Source organism: Otolemur garnettii, unplaced genomic scaffold (genome assembly GCF_000181295.1).
Source record: "Otolemur garnettii isolate 467f Iridium unplaced genomic scaffold, OtoGar3 scaffold00001, whole genome shotgun sequence".
Classification (NCBI taxonomy): domain Eukaryota; kingdom Metazoa; phylum Chordata; class Mammalia; order Primates; family Galagidae; genus Otolemur; species Otolemur garnettii.
The window spans coordinates 41018413-41036064 of NW_003852396.1; the positions used below are offsets into that span (position 1 = coordinate 41018413).

Consider the following 17652-nt stretch of genomic DNA (forward strand, 5'->3'; position numbering starts at 1 on the left):
TTTATGACACAGACTATCTTTTTTAAAGAAGCATCCCTATTCTAAATATTTACTTTGAAGAAATACATTATATTATATAAGCACAGATAACTTAAAGGATCAAACTATAATCACCTTAATTATTCATATACTGAATATCTAATTAGGGATTATCTAAGATTTTCTTATTCTTCCTCTTGTTATCTGATTCTTAATAGCTTTTTAAATAATTTTCTTACTGCATTTTATCTATATGTATGTGTGTTTACTTATACAGAAGGTCATGGAAAGCGTTATGGTGACATTTAAAAGTGTTCAAAAATATTCATTTCAATCTACTGTATGTCAGGGGAATCTTTCAAAGCTAAATAAGACATCTAAGAAAAGTAGAATTTTGTTAGGTGATGTGTTTTGGTCTTATTTATGCTATTATTAGCTGATGGTAGCTCTTACAAAAAATGTGTTTTTAAAGCTATTTCCATACTTTATCTTCTAAAATAGCTGTACAAGTATGGGTTGGACCTGTAGGATGATTGATTCCTTTTGCTTTTTCTCCTGCTTTTATATGGCTGTCAGGACCATAATCAGCAAGAAGTAATGGAGTCAATCAGTGGAAATAAGAAGGAGGCATCTGAATAAAAGACCTTTTTCTGGATAGCATAAGATCAAATCCTTTTCTTCACTGTGTGTCACAGTCTGCTTCCTGAGAATATTTGAAATATTTTGTTAAATGTTTAGCTGTAGTATTTGTAAGTGGCCATTCTGGATAAAATTGGCCTTGATTTGGGTGGCTAGTTGTGTTTTTCATTTTCGTTTTATTTATTATATTTATTTATTTGTTTTTTAAATTTTGGTAGTTTAAGGTAGAAATGACATACTGAAAATCATTGAAAAATTAACATTTGTCTTTCAATAACTGATTTCCTTACTCATTTTTAAATATTAGCATTTCTCTGGCAAAATACTCTGGGGAAATATTTGGGAAAGTGGTATAATCCATTTTTTCTACCTTTTAGAGTGTTTTTCATGAAATATTTTTCACATACACATTTATCTTAGCTTTCTCCCCCAACATATTAATTGAATTTTGAGGAAGCTCGTTTTATTTGTTTTATTATTTTGGAATTTTATATTTGAGTATTCAGCAGATAGAATTACTTTGCTGAATCTTTATGTCATCATTCACCTGCCGATTTGCCACCACTCTCTTAAGCACATTAACAGACACAGTGATGGAGTGAAGTGGACAGTATCACATTTCTAAGTGGTATTCTCTAAAGGAGATTGGAATCCTCCAGTGATAGAGTGGTGCTCTCGGGTGGTACTGATGGTGGTGGTTCAGGGGAAATTGGAACTTATACCTATGAAGCAGTATGTGAGCAGCTTTATAACACACATGCGCTAATAGGGCTTGCGGAAGAAACTTAAAACTTCCTAGATTTTGCTGGTCTTTTGAGGGAAATTAAAGCAGGTGAAACTACCCAAGATAGGGGTTCTAAGGAGGATACTATCTTCAGAGAACTTTAGTTAGAGGTAAGTGATTTCTCATTATTTTCTGAATTCAAACTTGTATCTTACTCTTCTTAGTCCACAAATATCATCATATAGCATCTAAAACTAGTTTTATATCACTGCTTGCTATTATGTATTTTGTTAATTCTATATGTTTTAAAAATTTTCATATAAATATGAACTGAAAATACCTAGTTAAAAGAAGCATTATAAAATTGTTCACTCAGACACTCATCCTATATAAAATTTGGCATTAATTTTAATTGAACTTTCTAAAAATTACTTTCCTCTATTAGTTGACTCTGGTATTTTTTTCTTATTGCTATAATGTAGATATACACATACACATTAACACACACATGAACACACAGAAAGATACAAATTGATGGCTGTATGTTCTGTTTTTTGAATGTTATTCAGTGTGTGACGATATTATGGGTTTGATTTCAGATAGTTTGTATGTAAGGTTCTGTTAAAAGTTAAAGTTTTTTTGTTTTGTTTTATTTTTTGACCTTCATCTGAAACATCCAGTTTTTGGAGTTGTTTAATCTTCATTCTCAAATATATTAACTCACAAATACATTTAAGATTAAAATATGAATCAAATTAGTGCTTACCTAATTTATCATTATAACATCCATAATGAATTTTTATAGTTGTTTTTCAGCATGATTGGTAAGAATTATTTTTATAATGAGTACTAGAACTCTCTTAGAATTAAAAAAAGCCATTCATTATAATGTTTTCTTCATTGAATTTTTTTTAATTATAACTGATATTTATTAGATATATAATCTCAACTTTCTTGGCCACGAGGGAATCTGTCCCCTTCTGTATCTGTCAGGCTGAATTCTGTTTAACACTAGTCTGTTAGAGGATTTAATAGGTATTCTGGGGAAGGCTCTTTTGATTAAATAAATTTGGAAAACTTAACAGTAATCCTCTTTGGGAAGATGACATACAGTGTGCATTTTAAATGCTCCAATGATCCATGTATTACAGTGATTTGTTTAAATGTGTTTAACCTAGAGTTTTCCTTTTCGGTGAGACATCCCTTGACATTAGGATTCTGAGGAACACATTTTGGGAAGCTCTATGCTAGATTAAGGTGATTTAAGGAATGTTTCTATTTTGTTAAGTTAATATTTATGTTCTTGGGGTGTTGGAAGGAATGAGAATACTGAAATATGTGTTAAGCTTTTCTATTACTTTACATGTTTTATTAATACTGAAAAATTATATCAGCTGAAGAATTACTTGTATTGGACAATTATAACACTTTTGTTCTTAATGATTTGTTAGATAATTAGAACCTTTTGTGTTCATTGATTAGATCAAGTTAAACCTGAATCTACTTACTGCCAAGTGCATTTGAAAATGTGTTGTTATAAGAAGATACATAGAAATTAGAAATATGATTTTTTGTTGGTTAATTATGAAAACTTTTAAAATTAAAGATAAATGATGCAGTCTTATATGCTTGACATGAAGGAAGTACGTTTTCATTTAGTAGTAAAATTTTAGACTCTCTTTTGTCATATGACGTATTTATTTAGCCCCTTCTTAATGGCAGACACTGTTCTAGGTCATTTTCTTTTAGGACACTTCTATTCTGTTATTGAATAATTATATTTACATACCTATTTATTATGTCAAAATGTGTTTGAAGTCTGGAATTGGGTTTAACTTCATCATTCCATACAATGCCTTTGGAGAGGTAAGATTATGTACAAGACTTTTGTTCCCTAAAGAAACATAGTTTAATGATTATTTTAAAGTTTTGAATGGAAAGTTATTAAGTTAGTATTTATGAAATCAAAAGCATTTCAATATTTAGTTTATGCAAGTCTTTATATTATATGTCCTACCCTGATTTAACAGGTGAAGTGGACATTTTTATATGGCTGGCTCAGCCAGGTAACTCATTTGGATGAAGGACTGGTGCAAATTTGTCCAAATATATAAGCATCACATAAAGAAAACTGTCTTCCACAGACTGTACCCTCATTTTTCCAGGAATTTGTGTGGTTGGACATAGTGGGAACCAGTTTAAAAAAGTGGGGACTTCTGCTTTCAGGAAGATGGAGTAGATGTACATTGCCCTATTCCTCCCGCTAAAACAACTGAAAACCTTGAACATTATATATAAAATAAACATAAGAAGACTCTGAAAGGTGGAGAGAAGGCATACAAACTAGGGACCTCAGCACCCAAGAAATGACATGGTGGTGAGTTCCATGGGTTTTCTTTTTGCCTAATATATCCCAAACTTGGAGCTGAAGAAGCTGGCAACCTGGAAACAGAACTGGGCACAAACTATGAAAGCCTTCTCTCTTTAGCTGGAGGAGCAGGAAAGGGACAGATTAGCAAGTAAGAAAACTTTTAGACAATAACTGGTCTGTTCTAGCCAAACACCACAAAAAAAGTGTGGCCCCACCTCAACTCATGCCGGCCACGGAGGAGTGAGTGAACCTAGACTGCCAGCCTCATAGCATTGTCACAAGGCTCAGTGATACTCTCTAACTCCTCTTCCCCACCTCTCACTGGGAGGGTTTCACAGAACACTAAGTAGGGAGCCAAGACTGTCACCCTGCCAGGCAGTAACGAACCTCCCCACCACCATTGCCTGTTCCCCTGGTTCACTGTCATTAGGAACCACATGAGGAACCTGGCCTTCTACCCTCACCTGACAGTAATGAGGTACTCCATCTCCCTATTGGCATGATGTCAGAGGAGGCTAGTGGAGTGTCACGATGTTCACAGCCTCACAGGTCATGAGGCCAGTTCCCTCCTGTCTATGGTATCAGTGTTGGCCAGAAGTGGAGCAGTAATGAAATGCTACTGACTCTTACAGCCAAGGTTCTATCAGCAGAGAATTCCTGCCTTTGCCCAGCAATAATGAGGAGCCCCCTCTCCTCCTCAGGTAGTAACAGAAGTCAAGTGGGAAACCTGGATTTCTAAATCTACCTGGGACTACTAAGGCAGAAGCCCCTTCTGCAGCTGGAGCAGTGCCAAAGGAATCCAGCTAAATAAGAGGATTTAAATAGAGTCCAGAATCTCATAATACCCCAAATGTTCAGATTTCAATCAAAAATTTTAGTTCGAACTAAAAAAGGAAATCCAGACATAAACACTGAAATGACAGATATTAGAATTATCTGACAAATATTTTAAGGAAGCCATCATAGAAGTACTTAAATGAGCAATCCCAAACACAACTGAAAATAAATAAGAACACAGAAAATTTCTGGGAAGAAATAGCAGTTTTATATCTATCTAAATGGAAATTTAGAACTGTAAAATGCAATACTTGGGGAAAAAACCTTAGTCAACAGGAGAATGAAGGAGACAGAAGAAAGAATTGGTGAACTTGAAGATGGAACAATAAATATTACCCAATCTAAACAGCAGAAAGAAGATAGACTGATAAAAAGAAAAGATCCTCTGGGACCTGTGAGACTGTGACAGAAGGTTGAACAGCATTTTGGCATCTTGGAAGGAAAAGAAAATTCTGAAGGCAGGTACAAAGAATGGCTAAAAACTGACTGCACTTCACAAAAGGCATAAACCTGCAGATCTAAGAAGCCGAGTAAAGCCCAAACTGAGTAAGCCTAAAGAACTCTACATAACCAAACATACAAAAACCAAGCAGCAAGAGAGAAAAAATACCTTTCTGATAGGGAAAGACACTTTGATTCCTCACAAGCAGATTTTTCATCAAAAACAGTGGAGACTAGAAGAAAATGGCACCATTTATCAAGTATCAAAAGAAAAGACCTAAAAAAACAGAACCTTTATACCTAGTAAAAATATTCTTTAATAGTGAAGAGATAAAATTTTCAGATAAGGGAACATTAAGTGACTTTGTCACCAACAGACTTATCCTTACAAAATGGCTAAAGAAAGTTCTCTAAGCAGGAAGGAAATAAGAGGACTGCTCTTTGAACACCAGGACAGGTGGAACAACAAGGTAAGCAAAAATAATGGGTAAATACAGTAGGCTTTTCTCCTTTTCCTGAGTTTTCTAAATTATGTTTGGTAGTTGAACCAAAATTATTATGACACTGTCTAATGTGGTTGTAAATACAGTAGAACCTCTGTAAGTTGACCAAGTGACTGTGACAAACTAGTCAACATACAGAGGTGGCCAACATAAGGTACTAGGCCTACAGCACTGATACGTACATGTGATGTGTGTCTAGTCTGTGAGAATTAGGTCAACATAACGTGGTCAACTGTGGTCATTCTGCTGTATATATAGAAGGGACAAAAGACAATTATATCATCAGCAGGAGGAGGTATAAAGCTGTAAAGGGAGATTTCTATACTCAAACCGGTAAAAGAATGACACCAATAGACTCAATTTTATATATATGTATATATGTTTTATATATACAGAGGGTGTCAACAAAAAGTATGCTCATTTTAAGAGATAATTGTTTTATGTATTACTCTTGAAAGTTGAATTGAAGATACAGTTATTGATCATGTGTACCTAGACACATTCATTTTACCCACTCTTTGTACACTTTTGGGGAATGATCGATTTTACTTCTAACAAGATCTCTTAAAAAGTGTATACATCTTTCTTTGGTACCCTGTGTGTATGTATGTGTGTGTATGTATGTGTGTGTGTATATACACAATGTAACAACTAGAGCACCACTGAAAAAGAGATACACTCAAAAATATCGTAGATTAATCAAACTAAAATTCAAAAATATGTCCATGTTACCCACAGGAAGGCAGGAGAAAGTAAATGGAGAACTGAAAACCAGAAAATGAACAACTAAAAAATAGCATGAAATATCTGCTTTAAAAAATAAATTAATTAATTAGTTAATTAACCTTAACTTCCTATACCTCTTTAACTTTTATATAATTTTTGGTTTTTTTTTTTTAACTTTTTGATTCTTTTGTATTATAGCTTAAAATTCAAAGACATTATACATCTGAATAAAAATGTTTTCTTTATATTCTTAAAGATTTTTTTCTGTTTAAATGTATTTTTATTTTATTGTATATTTAACTTTTTAGACTTTTTTGTTTAACTCTAAGACACAAACATGTGCATTAGGCTAGGGCCTCAACAGGGTCAGGATTATCCCTATGACTGTCTTCTACCCCCACGTCTTGTCTCACTAGAAGGTCTTCAGGGGAACTAGCATACAAGGGGCCATCATTTCCTATGATAACCGTGCTTCTTCTGGAGTATTTCCTGAAGGACCTGCTTGAGACTTTTTATAATTAACTATATATAAGAGATTGGACAGTTAAGTTCACAAACATTGTAGAAAAAGTGCTACCTACCTCATTGCTGAATATCATTATGGTCCCCTTTGAGATATTCTCCTTGGAGTACACTCTAAAATAACAATAAAAAGTATAGAGAAATATAGTCTTTTTTTTATTATCAAGTATTTTGTACCATATATAATTGTATGTCTCACACTTTCATATAACTAATAGCATAGTGGGTTTGCTTACATCAGCATTACCCCAAGCACATAAATGATGCATTATGCTACTATGTTAGAATGGCTCTGACCTCCCTAGATGATAGGAGTTTTTTAGCTCATAGTCTTAGAGGATCAGTGTCATATATGCAGTTTGCCATTGTCCAAAACATGATTATGTGATTTATGACTGTATATTGGTTACAGGCAGGTTGGAAGTAAAAGGATGAAAGAGGATGTATTGTGTAAATATTATTCAAAAGAAATCAGGAATGGCTCTGTTAAGATCAGATAAAGAAGACTTTAGAGCAAAGAAAATTACCAGAGACAGGGGGATATTATATAGTGAAAACAGAGTCAGTCAAGAAGTCAGCAATCAATCTTAAATGTATATTCATTGAGTAATAGCTGCAAATACATGAAGGAAAAACTGTCAGAACTAAAAGGAGAAATAGGCAAATCTACAATTATAGTTGAAGACTTCAGCATCCCTCTTTCATCAAATGATAGAACATCTACCAGGGGTGTCCAACCCGTGGGCTGCATGTGAATTATGTGAGAACTATTTTGCTTATCTGTGATATGGGATATCCGAAAAATTATACATGGACCTTTTATTTTGCTCATCAGCTTTTATTAGTGTTTGTGTATTTAATGTGTAGTCCAAGATAACTTCTTATGGCTGCTTCAAAGTCTGCTCCTGTGTGTAGCAGACAAGAAAAAAGGTTGAACACTGGGCAGCACCTGTGGCTCATTGAGTATATACTAAGGATGGCTGTTTCGAACCTGGCCCTGGCCAAACTGTAATAACAACAAAAAAATAGCCAGGTGTTGTGGCAGGGCCTGTTGTCCCAGCTACTTGGAAGGCTGAGGCAAAAGAATCGCCTAAACCCAAGAGCTGGAGGTTGCTGTGAGCTGTGATGTGACAGCACTCTACCGAGGGCAACAAAGTGAGACTCTTATCTCTTTAAAAAAATTTTTTTTTCTTTTTTTGAGACAGAGCCTCAAGCTGTCACCTGGGTAGAGTGCTGTGGCATTATAGCTCATAGCAACCTCCAACTCCTGAGCCCAAGGGATTCTCCTGCCTCCGCCTCCCAAGTAGCTGGGACCACAGGTGCCTGCCTCAACGACCGGCCATTTTTTGGTTGCAGCCGTCATTGTTGTTTGGCAGGCCTGGGCTGGATTCGAACCCACCAGCTCAGGTGTATGTGGCTGGCGCCTTAGCTGCTTGAGCCACAGGCGCCGAACCAAAAAAAAACACTCCTGGCAGAAGTATCAAGATATAAAGTAATTCAATAATACCCTCCTCAAACTAATTAACATTTATAAAGTGCTCTGCTCAGTATATATTCTTTTCAAGTGCCCGTGAAATAACATGTCAGGATAGATCATATATGCTGAGCTATAAAACAAACCTGCAGACTTAAAATCATAGAATGTATGATATTTCTAATCACATTGAAATCAGATTAGAAATTAATAACAAACACTGTTGGGAAATAACACAGCTTCTAAATATTCCATGGGTCAAAGACAAAGTCTCTAGGGAAATTTAAAAATACTCTGAACTTAATGAAAATATACCATCAACTTTTTTGGGGCACAGCTAAAGCACTGCTGAGAGGGAAACTTGCAGCATTGTACACAGTAAAAAAGAAGAAAGCTTCCAAATCAAGAATCTTAAGCTTCCACCTAACTTGGAAAAAGAAGAACAAAAGAAACTCAAAGCAACAAGAAGGAAGAAGATAAGGATGAAAATAGCAGAAATCAGTGAAGTGGAAAACAGGAACATAGTAGAGAAAAATAAACCAAAGAGCGGATTTTTTTTTTTGGAAAGATCAATAAAAGTGAAAAATCTATAGTGAGACAGAGAAAAAGAGGAGACAAAAATTTCCAGTATCAGGAATGAAAAGGATGTCATTGTAGATTTTTCAGACATCAAAAGGATAATAAGAGAATGTAACGAAAAACTCTGTACATGTAAATTTGACAGCTTACATAAAATGAACCAATTCTTTCAAAAGCATAAACTACAACTCACCCAGAAGTAATTAGATAACTTGAATACCCCTGTAGCTGTTAAGGAATTAAATTTATAATTAAAAACCTTGTAAAGGAAATCTCCATGTCTGGATTGTTTGACTAGATATGTGTACCAAACATCTGAAGAATAATGAACACATAGTTCTGCACATTTTCTTTCAAAAAAAAAGTAGGAGGAGGGAACTTTCCTAATTTGTTTTCTGAAGCTATTTTTAACCTGGTACTAAACCAGACAGGACAGTTTAAAAATAAAAAGACCACTATTCCTCATGCATATAGATGAGAATCTTCTTACCAAAATATTAGCAAGTGAAATTAATCAATATGTAAAAAGAATAATACACTATGACCAAGTAGGGTTGACTTTAAGGATTCAGCGTTGACCAATATTCAAAAATCAATATGTGTAATATTAACAGGCAAAAGAACATTCATAAGATTCTATCATTGATTTAGAAAAAGCACTTGACAAAATTTAGTATTGTACCATGACAGTAACTTAGAAATGTAGGAATAAAGGGAAGTTTCCCCTACTTAATAGAAATCATTCAGAAAACCTATAGCTAACATCACACTTGAAGAACTGAATGCTTTCCCCCTAAGGGATGTCAAGGTTGTGTAAGCAAGGTTGTCTGCCCTCCCCACTCTTAACTCATCATAGTACTGGAGGCTCTAGCCAGTATAACAAGGCAAGAAGAAGAAATAAAAGGCATACCAATTAAAGGAAGAAATAAAATGCTAGATGATTGTCTATGTAGAAAATTCCAACCCCATCTACAAAAAACTCTTTGAGCTATTAGTAATAAGTGAGTTCAGCAAGGTAGGAGGATAAAGCAAAACATAAAATATCAATTATATTTCAACATGCTGGCATTGAACATGTGAACAATGGAATTAAACATACATCACAATTTATAGTTTTGCAAAAAATTAAAACTTAGATGGCTGTGTGCTGTGCTGAACACTGCAAAAAACTTCAAAAAGATTGTTAAGTAAAATAAGCCAGGCTCAGGAAGACAGATACCACATGTTCTCACTCATGTGGGAGCTAAAAAAGCTGAGCTCCTGGAAGTAGCAGAGTGACAGTTAGAGGTTGGGAAGGATGTGTTTGGAGGGAAGGGGGGAAGAAGAGAGGTAATGGGTACAAACATACTGTTAGCTAGAAGAAACAAGTTCTAGTGATTGCCAGCACAGTAGGGTAACTATAGTTAATACATTACGTATTTCAAAAAAGATTTGAAATGTTTCGAATAGAAATGATAGTTGTTTGAGGTGACAGATATCCTAAATACCTTAACTTGATCATTACACATTCAGTGCATGGATCACAATTTCAGATGTACCCCAGGAATGTGTACAAATGTTATGAATTAAAAAAAATGCTTGAAATATTTAAATGAAGAGACATATTGTGCTCATTGATTGGAAGATTCAGTATAATAAAAGTATCACTTTCCCCTTAGATTACATTGTCTTGATGCAATTCCTATCAAAGTCCAGCAATATTTTTTGAGGACATATACAAGCTCATTCTAAAGTTTATATAGAAGGCAAAGAACTAGGATAGTTATAAGAAGTTTGAGAAAGAAGAATGAAGTGGGAGGAATCATTCTACCCTATTTGTATTGGAATACTACATAGTAATAAAAAGATTTTATTTAGCTACAATAATCAAGACTGTGTGGTATTGGCAAAGGGGTAAGCAAATCAACCAATGGAAGAGATGAGAAAACCCAGGAATAGGTGCATATAAAGGATCCCTAATTGATTTTTTTTTGAGACAGAGTCTCACTAGGTTGCCCTCAGTAGAGTGTTGTGATGTGACAACTCACAGCAACCTCAAACTCTTGGGCTCAAGCAATTCTTTTGCCTCATCCTCCCAAGTAGCTGGGACTATAGGCGCCTGCCACACCTTCCAGCTATTTTTTGATTGCAATTGTCACTGTTGTTCAGCAAGCTCAGGCCGGGCTCAAACCCATGAGCCTCAGTGTATGTGGCTGGCACCCTACTCACTGAGCTACAGGCGCTGAGCCTTCCCTAATTGATTTTTGACAAAGGCACAAAAGCAATTCAGTGGAGAAAGGATGGTATTTTTAACAAATGCTGCTGGAACAATTAAACATCCATATCACAAAAATTAAAATGGATCACAATGTAAAACTAAATGACTATTTTTTAAAAAGAAGAAAATCTTACAGATCTAGAGCTAAGCAAAGAGTTCTTAGCTTTGATACCAAAAGTAAAGTCTACAAAAGGAAAAACTAACAAGTTGGACCTCATCAAGATTAAAAACATTTGCTACCTGAAAGCCCAAGTGATAAAGATAAAAAGAGAAGCTACAGACTGTAAGAACACACTTGCAAACCTGATGTATTTGCAGTCTGACAAAGGACTCATATGTAGAATATATAAAGAACTCTCAAACACATCAGTTAAGAAAATTCAAATAATTGGCAAAAGGCAAAACAGCAATTCATCAAAGAGGCTACACATATGTCAAATACAGAGAAGATGCTTGGTATCACTAGCTATCAATGATAATGCAAATTCAAACCAAAATGAGTACATGTATGTTATTAGTTACCCACCAGATGGCTAAAATAAAAATAATGACAGCATGAAAGCTGGTGACAATGTGGAGAAACTGAATCACTCAATACATTGCTGATGGGAATATGAAATATTATATATAAAGGTGGTGTCTTATAAAACTATGCAATTACCATAAGCCCAGCAATGGCACTCTTGATTATTTATTCTAGAGAAATGAAATTTAGGTTTACACAAGCACCTGTACACAGATGTTCAAAATGATTCAAAAACTGGAATCAACTGAGATTTTCCTCAACAAGTGCACAGTGTAACCAATTATGGTCCATGCAAACCATGGAATGCTACTCAGTAATAAAAAGAAAAGAAACTCTTGATACACACAAGAACTTGAATGGTATTCAGGGAATTATGATGAGTGAAAAAAGCCAATCCCCCAAAGTTACATACTTTATGATTTCATTTATGTAATTTATTTTTTGATATTGACATTTTATAACTGGGGAACAGTTGAGTCATTAGCAGAGCTTATGGATTTGGTGGGTCAGAGAAAGGACATGTTGGTGGTTGTGGCTGCAGAAGACCAGTACAAGGTATCCTTGTGTAGAAACTGTCTCTTAACTGTGGTGGTAGATACATCAACCTATACAAATGATAAAGTTGTGTAGAACTTAACACATATACACAAACAGATAAATGAATACACCCAAACTAGGAAAATCTGAATAAGATAAATGGGTCATACACAGTGTAAATGTCAATATCATGCTTATTATATTATGGTTTTGCAAAATGTTCCTATTAGAGAAAACTGCACAAAATATATAAGTGATCTCTGTGATATTTCTTACAATTAGATGTGAATTTGCAGTTATCTTAAAAATTACAATAAAAAAGTAAATGCCTTAGGTAACAGTGTCCAGTTGAAATAATAACATATATATCATGGTAAAGATAGCTGAATATATCTGTGAGGAAAGTATGTCATTGTATATCAATAGCACAAAATAGTTTAGTAATCAAAATCAGGAAGTATTTCTCAGTGGTAGTTCCAATTCATCTTTTTTTGTTCAGTCTAAAAACATAAAGTATGTTTTAATACCCACTTCTCCATTTAAAATAAAATAGACTTTGAATGATGGAGAAAACATTTACATAGAAAATATGTTAACTGTAAAAAAAAAATAACTTTTTTTTGTTTTTCTTTAAAACAAAAATCATGCCCAACTGCATTTGAAATTGTAAAGTATCTAACTTTAGGGGATCGGCTTTTTTCACTTATCATAATTCCCTAGATATCCATTCAAGTTCTTGTGTGTATTAAGAGTTTGTTTCTTTTTTATTGCTGAGTAGGATTTCATACTTGTGAAATCATAAAGTGTTTAACTTTTGAGGATTGTCTTTTTTTCATTCCTCATAACTCCCTGGATATCCATTCAAATCCTTGTGTGTATCAAGAATTTGTTTCTTTTCGTTGCTGAGTAGTATTCCATGGTTTACATATACCATGGACAAATCTGGGTTGATTCTGGTTTTTGAATCCTTTTAACAGTGCATAGATTATCTCCATTAGCTCTGAAATTGGGGTGGTAAGCTGTTCTGTTTGTGTGTGTTTGTTCATAGTACAATGTTTATAATATTTTATTCCATTTCTGTGGTCTACAACCTATTTTTTGATACCTAAATATAATTTGTCATGATGTTTAGTTATTGCACTTGACTTATGACATAAGTACAGCTAATTGCATATAAGCCCATTTAGCTCATTATTTACATAAATTATTTGTTGAATGGATGATTTGAAGCTAATTTTTGTAACTGATTACTCTTACTTATAATTATCTTGGTGACAGCCTATTAGAAAGCTAGAATAAGGAAACTAGAATATACAAGGTGGCCATAAAGTTTGTGTGAAATTTAAAATAGTTTAACATAGGAGATTACACACAAACTTTATGAACACGCTGCATTAACATAGTTTCAACTGGTTTCTGGGTTTGAAGGATATTGGCAGCTGCCTAAATTTGAGTATTTTCACATATCCCCCTAAAAAATACATGGACTAAAAGCAATACAAAAGAAAAACCCAGCTAGCCCATACCTTCTGCACTAGTAGGAGTTGGAGAACACCACCTACTTCTACCAGAGCTTCCACTGCTGCTGTGAGACTGGATATGTGGGAAGTGGGAAGAGACTCCATGAAAAAGAGGAGAGGGAATGATGATGTTGGTCCACAGAGTTATGCCAGTGGAGAAAATGAGAGGAAAGGAAAATTAAGGCTCCTGCAAAAATGAAAGAAAACACCAGACTTTCTCATTACCAAAATAAACTACACGTCACAAGTGGACAGAGAAGGTGCTCTAAGACTAAAGAGTGCAGTACACAACTAGAGGAAAATCAAATACATACAACATTGTTGTTAGAAGAAAGGGGGAGATCTTTATTAAAGCATTTCAGCTAATGAACATCATCTTGCCCTTCCCTCTTTCCCCTAAAAACCTCGGAAAGATAACCACAGAGTGGAATGCTGTAACAGTACTCTAGACTGAATTAAACATTCTCACATGAGGAAAATAGGACCTGCTATCCCAATTTAAAGAGAGAAATGGGGGAGGAGGCACAAAGATTAGGAAGAACGCAATGAGAGTTCATTAAACTCAGGAAGAAACTGAAGAAAAAGACAAAACTATCTTAGAAATGAAGATGAAATTACAGAATGCACAACAGAATAGAAAGAATAAAAATCAAATGAGGGACAGCAAATGAAAATGCAATAAAGATGTATAAAAAGGCTCTCAGAGGAAATGATTGCAAGGAATGACCAGCACAGGAAGCCTAACATAATTGGAGTCTGTGAAGAAGACAAAACAAGCAGTGGAAAAAACTAATGGTTAAGCTATAATTCAGAACAACTTTCTGGGAATAGGGAAATGTTGCATCTACCTTTTGAAGAACCCACCATGACCTGGAATGATGAACTCTGACACCTATGTTAGTAAAACTAGCAAAGATGAATTGGGCTGGCATCACACTTGTGAAGAGCGGCATGCAAATCATGGCCACAGAGTAGAGATTTTAAGAGACTCAAGGAAAGAAATTACAAGCCAAAGTATGATATCCAGCCAAGTTTTTCTTCAGTTATGAGGGCTGTACAAAAGCAATTTTAAACATTCAAGAACTCATTGGATATTGTATCCAGGAGCCCTTGAGGAACTTAGTAGAGGAGGAACTCAAGAGATCACTGGGTAGCCTTCAGCAAAAGAGCTATGAGCAGTTAGTCTATTAAACTGCAGAACCTAAGTACAACAAGGATGGAGACAAAGGTAGAAGGACACTATGAAATGTTAGATGTTGGACAGAGCAGAAAGAACACCACGTTTAAAAAGAAGAGAAAGGGAAAGAATAAGGTGAGACTGTGTGACAAAGGAGACAAAGGATACCATTTGAAACTGCAGACTGGACATTCAAAAAAGCTTAACTAAGAATGAAAGCAGAAGAGAAATAAAAGGGATTAGGGGAACTAACCGAAGAATAAGTGCAAAAGTAACTACTAGAACAATTATGACTAACCTTGCTAACTACCAAAAGAAAATGCAGAAACGTAGCAAAGAAATTACATTGAGAAAGGAACTTGGTAACTATTCGCTAATATACACAGTACTTATATGATAGTGTCTGAGACAGAAAACAAGCATACCATTCGTATTAACTGAGTAGGTTTAAAGTACCTATGAAGAGAAAAAGATTTTCAAACTGGCTTTTAAAGCAAACATCCTGTTGAAATTTGATTTAGGCAGGAATACATTAGTGGATGTTAAAATCATGGGAGGAAAGTTAGGTAAGGCTCAGAATTTTTGCTCTGTCTTCAAGTATGTCCTTACAGATTGCTTATCAGCTGCAAGGGGAAAAATAATAACCATATATTAAAAAACTGGGTAACACCTTGCCCAGATGATCAAAGTTATATAGCCAATGAAGATGTTAGCAACATGATAGGCTGCTACTGTGATCCCCTTAGAAGGGCGCATCATTACTTCATATGGTAGTCTAGTATGGAACATATAAGATGAATCTAATAATGGACACTATCAGACAAACCCAGATTGTGGAACATTTTATATAATAACTGGCTTCTGTTTTTAAAAAAAAAAATACCAATGTCACGAAAGAAACAACTCTGGGACTATTCCAAATTAAAGGAATCTAAAGAGACAGCCATATGAAATCTGTGACCCCAGATTGGATTCTGTACTAAATGGGGAGAAATGCTATAAAGGGCATTATCTGGGTAATTGACGGAATTAGAATGTGGAATGACCAAGTATTTTATCAGTACTAAGTTTTCCTGAGTCTGATGACTGTACTGCTTGTATAAGAATGTCCTTATTCTGGCTCGGCGCCTATGGCTCAACCGGCTAAGGCGCCAGCCATGTGCACCTAAGGTGGTGGGTTCGAATCCCCAGCCCGGACCCGCCAAACAACAATGATGGCTGCAACCAAAAAATAGCCGGGCGTTGTGGCGGGCGCCTGTGGTCCCAGCTGCTTGGGAGGTGGAGGCAGGAGACTCGCTTGAGCCCAGGAGTTGGAGGTTGCTGTGAGCTGTAATGCCACGGCACTCTGCCCAGGGGGACAGCTTGAGGCACTGTCTCAAAAAAAAAAAAAAAGAATGTCCTTATTCTTAAAAAGTCACATTAAAGTATTAAAACGTAAAGCGTGATGTGTAAATCTACTCTCAAAAGGTTCAGAAAAAAGTACTGTTGGTTTAAATGGTTTAGAAAATATAAATGTTGGGGGTGGATAAAGTAAAAGTAGCAAAATGTTAAAAAGTTGATGAGTTTGAGTAAAGAGTATTTTGAGAACTCCTTGTTTAACATTTGTCTAAGATTTAAATTATTTTTTTCAAAGCAGTCCCGGCTGTGAACTATAAGCCAGAGACCAGTGCATGTTCACCTAGTTTAGTAAAGTAGAATTCGAGTTACAATGTTCTCACTTTCTTCCCACCCCCATGGTTTAGATATTGAGTGTTCTACTAGTTCAGATTAGCTCTGTTCGGAAAGTCTGACAAATTATCAGTCTGTGTTAAGTTATAGAGGTGGTTTCTTTGAAGCATTTTTCTCTGGTATCTTTTTATAGAATTTATCTTTTTTCAATCTTAAATTCTGTTTCTGAGAAAAATATTGTTTTTTAATTGTGTCCTTTCCTATGACCTCCAGTAGAATGCTTGGTCATGTGGAAGAAAACCAGCTATTTGGTTTATTCTCCCATCTGGTGCTTCCTTGTTTTCTGTGAACAAAATAGGAAATGGAAGAGTTTAGAAGCTTTGAATACTTTTCCATATATTTATCTTGTTCCAAAGGGAGCTGTATCAAATAATACGTGGATAGTAGTTTTAGAAACTTTGCCAGCTATTTTGCAACGAATACCGTTTTACCAAATTAAGCTCTTTTATTTATCTTTTGAGGAACAACTTGTTCTTTGTCAAAAGAAGAATACGTGAAGATACTTTGTCTTAATGATTCCATGTCTTTTTCTTTATATGTAATAAATATTATCAGTAGTTCTGTGTATAGCATGTGTGAAGAAAAGAGAGAACACAGATTAAATTTGAGATCATGCATCCAGTCTTAGATATTGTATCAGTTTTTATTTGAGAAAAAATATTAAAATAAAAATTTATATATATTGTATCAGTTTTTATTTGAGAAAAAATTATTAAAATAAAAATTTATGCCTACTGATTCTTCAACAGTATTTATACTAAGCTTCTTGCTTCTGCTTTAAGGCTGTGGGGAAAAGAGAACCATATGGTTCTACTAGATGAACAATCTAGGAGCTCTCACTACACATTTCCAAAAGGAGGACCTCTCATACTCAGTGGGAAGGTTGCACAGTGCCTTTCAATCTTTGTAACTAGTGCAGTAACTAGTGTAACTAGTGCAAAGTAACTAGTAGTAACTTTGTTACTGGCTGACCCTAACTATAGGATGAAGGCTGGGTACATGATGTTTAAGTGTCAGGATAATGTGAATTCTTCAGAGGTCAGTGTTATTTACTGTGCACTTTAAAAAGCAGATTGAAGTGATACACGTAACGGCTTTTTTTACAAGAGGAT

The 17652-nt window shown here is 34.9% G+C and overlaps 1 protein-coding gene across 4 annotated transcripts in view; it reads left to right on the plus strand.

Moving 5' to 3' along the window:
• The window catches only part of USP47 (ubiquitin specific peptidase 47), a 115940-nt gene that overhangs the window by 53929 nt on the left and 44359 nt on the right, over nucleotides 1-17652 (plus strand). The window lies entirely within an intron of this gene.